Source organism: Zalophus californianus, chromosome 8 (assembly GCF_009762305.2).
Source record: "Zalophus californianus isolate mZalCal1 chromosome 8, mZalCal1.pri.v2, whole genome shotgun sequence".
NCBI lineage: Eukaryota > Metazoa > Chordata > Mammalia > Carnivora > Otariidae > Zalophus > Zalophus californianus.
Window position 1 is genome coordinate 24,783,251 of NC_045602.1, and position 8,036 is coordinate 24,791,286.

The 8,036-nt window shown below is 43.3% G+C and overlaps 1 pseudogene; it reads left to right on the forward strand.

Annotated features, from left to right (window-relative positions):
• Positions 1-5,169: 5,169 nt before the first annotated feature.
• On the forward strand, positions 5,170-5,268 carry LOC113938764 (annotated as a pseudogene).
• Positions 5,269-8,036: the final 2,768 nt, after the last annotated feature.

Consider the following 8,036-nt stretch of genomic DNA (forward strand, 5'->3'; position numbering starts at 1 on the left):
TGCCTCTCCCCCTGCCTCTCCCACTACATGTGCTCTCTCTCTGTATCTCAAATGAATAAATAAATAAATAAATAATCAAAAAAAAAAAAAAAAGAGAAGCCATTTAAGTTAATTTGACCTTCTAAGAAACAGACACAAAGAACTTAAGCTGAGCAAGCCTAAGAAAGAATTGTGACGAGAAAGCTCAATTATGACTCAGGGTAGGTCGTTTTATACTTGAAATCTCACGTAGGACCCATCAAGGTTTGTTTATGTCAGTACTGTCAAGCTACACTCTTCCGAGCTCTCATTACGTGCCTAGCGGTGTACACGCTTTATCTCATTTAATCCTCGAAAGCCTATTATCCTGCCTTACCCTACTCTACGTATGAGCAACACTGAGTCTCACAAAGTGCAAACAACTCCCCCAGGGTCAGAGCTGGTGAGGGAGCAGTGGAGCCAGACCCCTGAATTCCTAACCACCAGGCCACTGACTCTCAATCTCCGGCCCAAGTACAGCTGCTTCCCCCAACGTGTACTGTGTTATGAATAGTAATAAAATCTAAACCAGACTGGCTTCCACACAGAGAGAATGCACTGATTCCCACAGAAATGCACAATGTAGAGCTGTCTTCTGAGCAGTTTGAGTCAGGCTTGTGTTCCATTTCTCTGGTTCTGCCCTTATCCATGCGCTTGCTTCATCTCTGACTAAAGCAAAGCGGTTACAGAGATTCCAATACAATATTCATGCTCTACATCACCCAGAGGAAAGAGAGAGACATGAACCTTCTCTTCTCCAAAACTTGGAGCAGACCAATAAGCTTCACTCTGATTTAGATCAACCTGAAAAAAATCAGAGTGGCCCAGATATATCCCTGTGCTGATTAGTGCAGCCCTGGGTCATCACCTGGCCCTAGACCAACACCCAGGCAAGGAAGATACACTGATTGGCTGAGGGTGGGGTAATCCCCACCTTGGCCACCGAAAGGAAACTGTGTGCTGTCAGAAAGAGGGGAAGGCAGCCCTGGATGCCATGTGAGCAACCAACAGACAACCACCACGACATCCAGACAGCTAGCCTCCCAACAAATGTGTCAAGAAACTTTTTGAGTAGTGACAAACAGCCTGCACTTCCTCACTCCTCTGAGCCAGCTCTGGCCAGCTCACTCTATATCCATCCTGCCTCCCAGTCACTCAACACTCAACACGCAGTGAGTGAGCACTTTACTCTGTATGAACACCAGTGGACTGACATTCAGAGACAAATAAGGTATGATTCTTGTCCTCGGAGGACTCGTGGTCTGATAAAACGAGACAGACCACAAAGGCTGGGAAGGGAAGAGAAACAAACAGCTGAGAGGAGGACAGATGGACATGTGTGCAACGGACAGTCGGAGCCTCATAAATCCGAACCTTTACTTTTGCAGAGGAATGAGCCCAAAGTATTTAACCTTCCTTCAGAGCTCCTTTTGTCATTTTCATTGCTTTCTTTTGGACCAGTTACCCATCTCTCTTTCTCAGACTTTGAGCCCCATGGCATATGTAGTGCTCAGGGGCTCTCCTGATTCTTGATGAGTCTAATTCCGCCCCCTTCTCCCACTAGCACAATTCTCATTTATTCATGCTTAGCTTGTTTTTTATCTCCTTTAATTGTAGACATTGGGGAGGGGCTATGTTTACATATTCTTATTTACGGCTTGCCTAGAGCATAGCTGGGAATGTTCAATACATGCCTATTAACCGTAGTAACTATGTTGATAAAAAATTTCAGTCCCTGGAGCTATTAATCAAATGCTTTTTGACCAATTCTAAATCCGTTTCATCCTGAAATGTTTACAGTTTTCAACTGTTGGCAAGTTACTCAGGTTGGTTATTTTCCATTCGCTGGTACCATAATATTAGAGGCTGAGAGCCTCCTTTTTCTCACTGTTCTCTACATTCGAAATGTTTTTCTATAAATTTACAGATCTACTATTATATAGATTTTTCAGTCCTAGAAGCTTAGTACATTCACCAAGCCTCATAAGGTTAGCACATTTTTATGGATGTAAAAAAAGCAATATACAGAATTAGGTTGCATCTTATCCAGGGCAACAGCAGAACCAAGAGTATAATTTCAGTTACCAGGTATGGCTTACCTATTCTTAGTGTCTTCTTCAGGGACACCCCAGAGGAGTAGCTGAATGCACTGCAGACAGGAAGAAGCATAGAAGTGGGTATTTACTGAGCACTTGCTGTGGGTCATATACTTGGTCACATGTTTTCATATGAACCATAATATTTATCCTCACAAGTCTTAGAAAGACAGTATCATTGTTCTCATTACACAAAGAAGACAGTAAGGTTCAAAATTATTTAACTTATTTGCACAAAGCTGATCATCTCTAGAGCTGGGATTCAAACCCCAATGTCACTCCAAGCTCTCACCTTCCCTCTGTTCCCTGATGTCTCCCAGCCAATAAATCTCTGAACTTGGAAATGCTCAGGAAATGGCAGCTGAGGACTGATGGGAGACAAGCAACCTCATAGCCTGACCATGCCACCTTGCCATGCTGTTGTCTGTGAATGGGTTGATAATGGTAGTGAGTATAGCTGAGGAAGTCCACTGGGTTCTACTCTCAGCTCTGCTACTGACTGGCTGAGAAATCTTGAACAATTCCATTTCTCCAAATATGGCCATAAATATTTTTAAATAGCTAGATGGATGGTTAAATTAACGAATGCTCAACTGAGGAAGCTGTCAATGACTTTGGCTCTCTCTGCCCCCGACAACCCTAAAGGACCCTTGGAAGTCTGATCATGGCTCGAGAGCGAGTTCAGACTTCATCATCTGTTGCCAGTCCAAACACGCCGGTACAGAAGCATGGAAAGTATAGCATCTGCATGCAGTAGAGGACAGGGAGATAACAAGCTCATATAGCTGCTCTTACTGGTTTTCCTTGGCTGGTCTCTGAGAATGGCCCAAAACATGCAGCTTTACGTGAAGAACATACTGGAAATGAAATCATAGGACAGAGTGGGGAAAACAGAAATCTCTGAGGCTAGGAAAGAAAGAAAAGGGGAAGGCAGAAGCAAACGTAAGATTTTGACACAAGCAGGAAATTCACCCTCCCAGGAAGAGGCTAAGGGGATGCTGGGCCACTGGAGTGGATAAGAGAAAAGCACTGGATCTGTAAACATCAGACAGACCTCAAGGTTGGCTCTAGAGTGACTCCTGGGTGACTTCAGAGAGGTTATTCACCCTCCTGAGATTTCCTCTCCCATCTGTAAAATATGGGTAACAGACCCATCCCACCTACTTTACAAAGTTATGCTAAGAGTTCAGTGAGCTAAACCAGAACAAGAAGAGCAGGTTAATGCATCCCAGATGGGTTTCAGATTGCTCTGCCTGTCATCTTTATTATTCTTCCTCCGTAGAACAATTCAATTGGTATGTGAATATACTTACTTTCTCTACCTGCGCTTTTTTTTTTTTTTGAAGGGGAGATAGTCAACAAACATTTACTGAGAATCTATTACATACAAAGTTTGCAGAGAGATACAAAAGTGTGTGAAACATACTCTCAACCAGTATAGGGAGTGGAAATACCTACCAAAACGCCTATCCCATAAGTGATAATAAAGCTAGTTTGGAACTTTGGATAGACAGAATAGTGGCCCCCAAAGATGTCTACATGTCCTAAAACTCCAGAACCCGTGAATATAATACAGCAAAGGAGAATTAAAGTTGCAGCTGGAATTAAGATTGCTAATCAGCAGACCTTGAGATGGGAAGACTACCCTGAATGACATGGGGAGGGGGACAATGAAATCACAAGGGTCCTTTATAAGTGCGAGAGGCAAAAGAGGGAGAACCAGAGGGAAAGTAGCATGGGCAACACTTGGCCTGATGGTGCTGGCTTTGAAGATGGAAGAAGAATGAGGCCATGAGCAGAGGAACGTGGGCAGGCTTGAAAAGCCAGAAAAAGACAAGAAAACAGAATCTCCCCTAGAACCTCCAGAAGGAATGCAGCCTTCCTGCTACCTTGGTTTTAGCCTAGTAGGACTCATTTCAGACTTCAGACATCCAGAACTCAGGACAATAAACTGGTGCTGTTCTAAGACCCTGAGTTTTTGGTCATTTGTTACAGCAGCCATAGGAAACTAATACACGAATTCAGTTAACTTGTTTTTTTGTTAACAAATGAGGTACAAAACAAGCATTTATTATGCTCATGAACTCTGGGAGTCAAGAGTTCAGGCAGAGCACAGTGGGGATGGTTTGCCTTTGCTCATGATATCTGGGTCCTCAGCTGGAAGGCCACAAGGCTGAGGGCATCTTGACAGCTAAGGGCTAGAATTCTCTGAAGGTTCATGTACTCATATGTCTAGGAGTTGATGCTGTCTGTCATCTAGGACATTAGCTGGTACTGTTGGCTTGAATACCATCATATGACATCTCTAAGTAGCTGGGATTTCCTTAGAAAACAGTGACTTTTCCAGAATGTCATATAGTTGGAATCATTCAGTATGTAGCCTTTTCAGACTGGCTTCTTTCACTAAGCAATATGCATTTAAGTTTCTTCCCTGTTTTTTTGCGGCTTGATAGCTCATTTATTTTTATCGCCAGATAACATTTCATCGTATGGTTGTACCACAATTTGTTTCCATTCATCATTTGAAGGACATCTTGGTCACTTCCAGTTTGGGGCGATGATGAATAAAGCTGGTGCAAACATCTATATGCAGGTTTTCATTGTGGACGTAAAATTTCAATTTATTTGGGGAAACGCCTAGGAGCATAATTACTAGATCATATGGCAAGACTATGTTTAGCTCTGTAAGAAACTGCCAGGGGCACCTGGGTGGCTCAGTCGGTTGAGCGACTGCCTTCGGCTCAGGTCATGATCCTGGAGTCCCTGGATCGAGTCCCACATCGGGCTCCCTGCTCGGCGGGGAGTCTGCTTCTCCCTCTGACCCTCCCCCCTCTCATGTGCTCTCCCTCTCTCTCTCTCTCATTTTCTCTCTCTCTCAAATAAATAACATCTTTAAAAAAAAAGAAATAAAAACTTAAAAAAAAAAAGAAACTGCCAAATTGTCTTCCAAAGTGAGTGCCATTTTGCATTTCCATGAGCACTGAATGAGAGCCCCTGCTGTTCCATATCCTCGTCAGCATTTGGTGTTGTCAGTTTTTCAATGTTAGCCATTCTAGTGCTCGCTTCGGCAGCACATATACTAAAATTGGAACGATACAGAGAAGATTAGCATGGCCCCTGCGCAAGGATGACACTCAATGTTAGCCATTCTAATAGGTGTAGAGTGAGATCTCATTGTTGTTTTAATTTATAATCCCCTAATGACATACGATGTTGAGTATCTTCCCACACATGCCAGGTACATCCCATGTACCCCCCACTGGGAAGACTGCTGCTAGAATCATGTAAGGATGTCTGTTCTCCACCTGCCATGACCCCTGGGAAATAGAGAGTTCTCCTACTAGGGACTCTGGTGATACCAGTCTCTGATGTCTCTCTATCCTGCAAAAAGGTTAAATTTAGTGTGTGTTCTTTTTTAAATAAAATCAGAAATAAGGCCTTAAATTTCTCCTTCTGTGAATTTAAACTGTCGCTGTCTTCCCTTGGGGATTTCAGGAATATTAATATTGTCAGTGTAATCTAACAAAGTTATACTTGCGTTTTCTTCCTTCCAAATACTGTACTAGCCACCTGTATCAACACAGAAGTTTAAAGCATTCTATAGTACTCTTTCAAATTCAGTTTCATCAGCAGCTCATGGTATTCCCCAAATCAGCTGTGACTTCTGAGAGTTCATACTCATCTCTGCCCACCAGTTTTCCAATAGAGAAACAATCATTTCCTCAAAACCAATTGGTGCCACCACTAGGACGGTAATAAATCTGTGGACAAGTATGTTCTGCCCTGGATTCTTAGCAGTCCTAGATGAGGTCCCTACATGTAGCAGGTATGAATTTTATTCTATAAGATTTAACATAATAAATTTCACATTATTTTTATCTCTTGAAATAAAATGTAATCTTTTCTGAGCCCCCATTGCATTGGGTTGGTAACAAATTTAACTTGAGTCACAAATGGAGTGTACTTTCCTCCCTCAGGGTTGGTAATGTTCCCAGACACCTGGCACAGCAGGCACCATTCAGGAATGGCTCTCTGATCCATGATCTATCACTAATATGGTATTGTCCAAATCCACGAAATCCCACAAAGGTGAGCATCTCCTCTGTCCTGGGTTCACAGTCAAGGCTGAGTGTACAGGGTGCCAAGTCCAGCTTCCTTGGAGCACCCGAGGAGTCATTTTCCCCTGAGATCTGGCCACTTCCCTGCAGTTATCTTCAGGGGCCAGTCACTTGTGCCCACAACCCGATGAACCTGAGAACTTTTCCTTCCCTCCAAGTCTAAGGGAATGTTCTAAAATCCTCCGTCTCCTATGGCAGGCTCAACATCTTGAGCCTCTTGGATGCTAAACACTTGCCTCCACCTTGTCTTCCCTTGCAACTCAGCACAATCTCCTCCAGAGCACAGACTTTGGCAAAACAAAAGCCAGGAGAGGCATTGTCTTCCGGGAGTGCTGAGAACTTCTGTTTCCTGCAGAAGCTTCCCTCTAATGGAACAGAGGCCTTAGTGGAGTACGGAAAATGCCAGCTCTGTTGCATTAACAACAAAGCCCCAATTGCTATTTCAGTAAACCATGCTGCCACAGTTAAATTAGTGTAATTATAGGAAAGAACCTCTTCTCTAAGGGTTCTTATCACCTGTACATTCCAAAGTACATTTAAAAAGGTAAAAAATCTAACAGATTACTTCCTATAACTTCAACCATCACACCTTCCCCTCTCCACCGGCATACTGCCTTCAATTGGCCTCTGATTGGTTTTGCAGTGGTTGTGGATAGGAGTGGTTTTGTCTGGAACCCTCTCTCCTGTTAGATTGTGAGTTTCTTAAGGGCAGGACCTGAGTCCTTCTGTAGTGATCAGGTCCCAATAAGAAACAGAAGGCATACAGAAACTGGATAATGCCAAGAGGATTTATTTACCAAGGGACTAATTTACAAAGCTGTGGGAAAGATACAGGGAACATCAATGGACAGTGTGGGGATCTAGAGCTAGTAAAAGGCCAGAGATGAGATAGGGTCAGGTAAATGGATCCCAAAGAGAAAGAGTAGGGTAGAGTTAGTAGCCAGGCTGAAGTGACCACAGGGAAGAGGGCATTCAGTGCCAATATCCCAGCCTTACTCTCCACTAACTAGGTTCTCCACTGGTCAAACCCAACCAGAAACCAGAGCATCAGCACCATTAAGGTAATTTATACAGCTCAACCTTGGGGCTGAGAACAAGGTGGCTTCTGTGGGCTCTAAGTACTGTGACTAGTTCTTCTATCAGATTGAATCAACTCTAGTCTGTACCCTCAAGAGTCTTAGGGTCTAGAGACAGAGAAGGGACTAAAACCCAGGTCTCTTCACCTTAAATCCACAGCTTATTCCATTCCCCTTTGCTGTACTGAATCCCTCACCTCTGTGATTCTGAACCCTACAAGTACTTAGCCTGAGATACTCCATCACTTGATTATAAGCTGTTCTGTAATTCATGTGGGTTATTTTATTACCCTCAATTCAACTATAAACTCTGTGAAAACAAAACTTTCTTCTTGTACCTTTCTTGTATTTCTTATAGCTCTGAACATAGTGCACTGCCCATAGTAGGTACCTGATATTGAATGAGTGAGCCATTGAAAGGATCTTAGCGTGTCCACACAAGTTAAGCTCCAGGAGTGGGGAGGGGGCATCCTTTGAATGATTGCCATACCCTGTTCCTATAGAGATTCTTGGGCAAAGAACTACCCAGAATCAGGAATAGTTTCTAACCTTCCCCTGCCCCTTCCCAGTACCTAAAGCCCCAAAGGCAGTCCCAGACATGCCCCCAAAATAGAAAGGTGATGCAGGGCCACTGAGTCATTCATTCGGGCACTCAATTAACAAATAATTATTGAGGATCTCCTAGGTTTCAGGCACTGAACTAGATACTGGCTATACAGTAATAAATA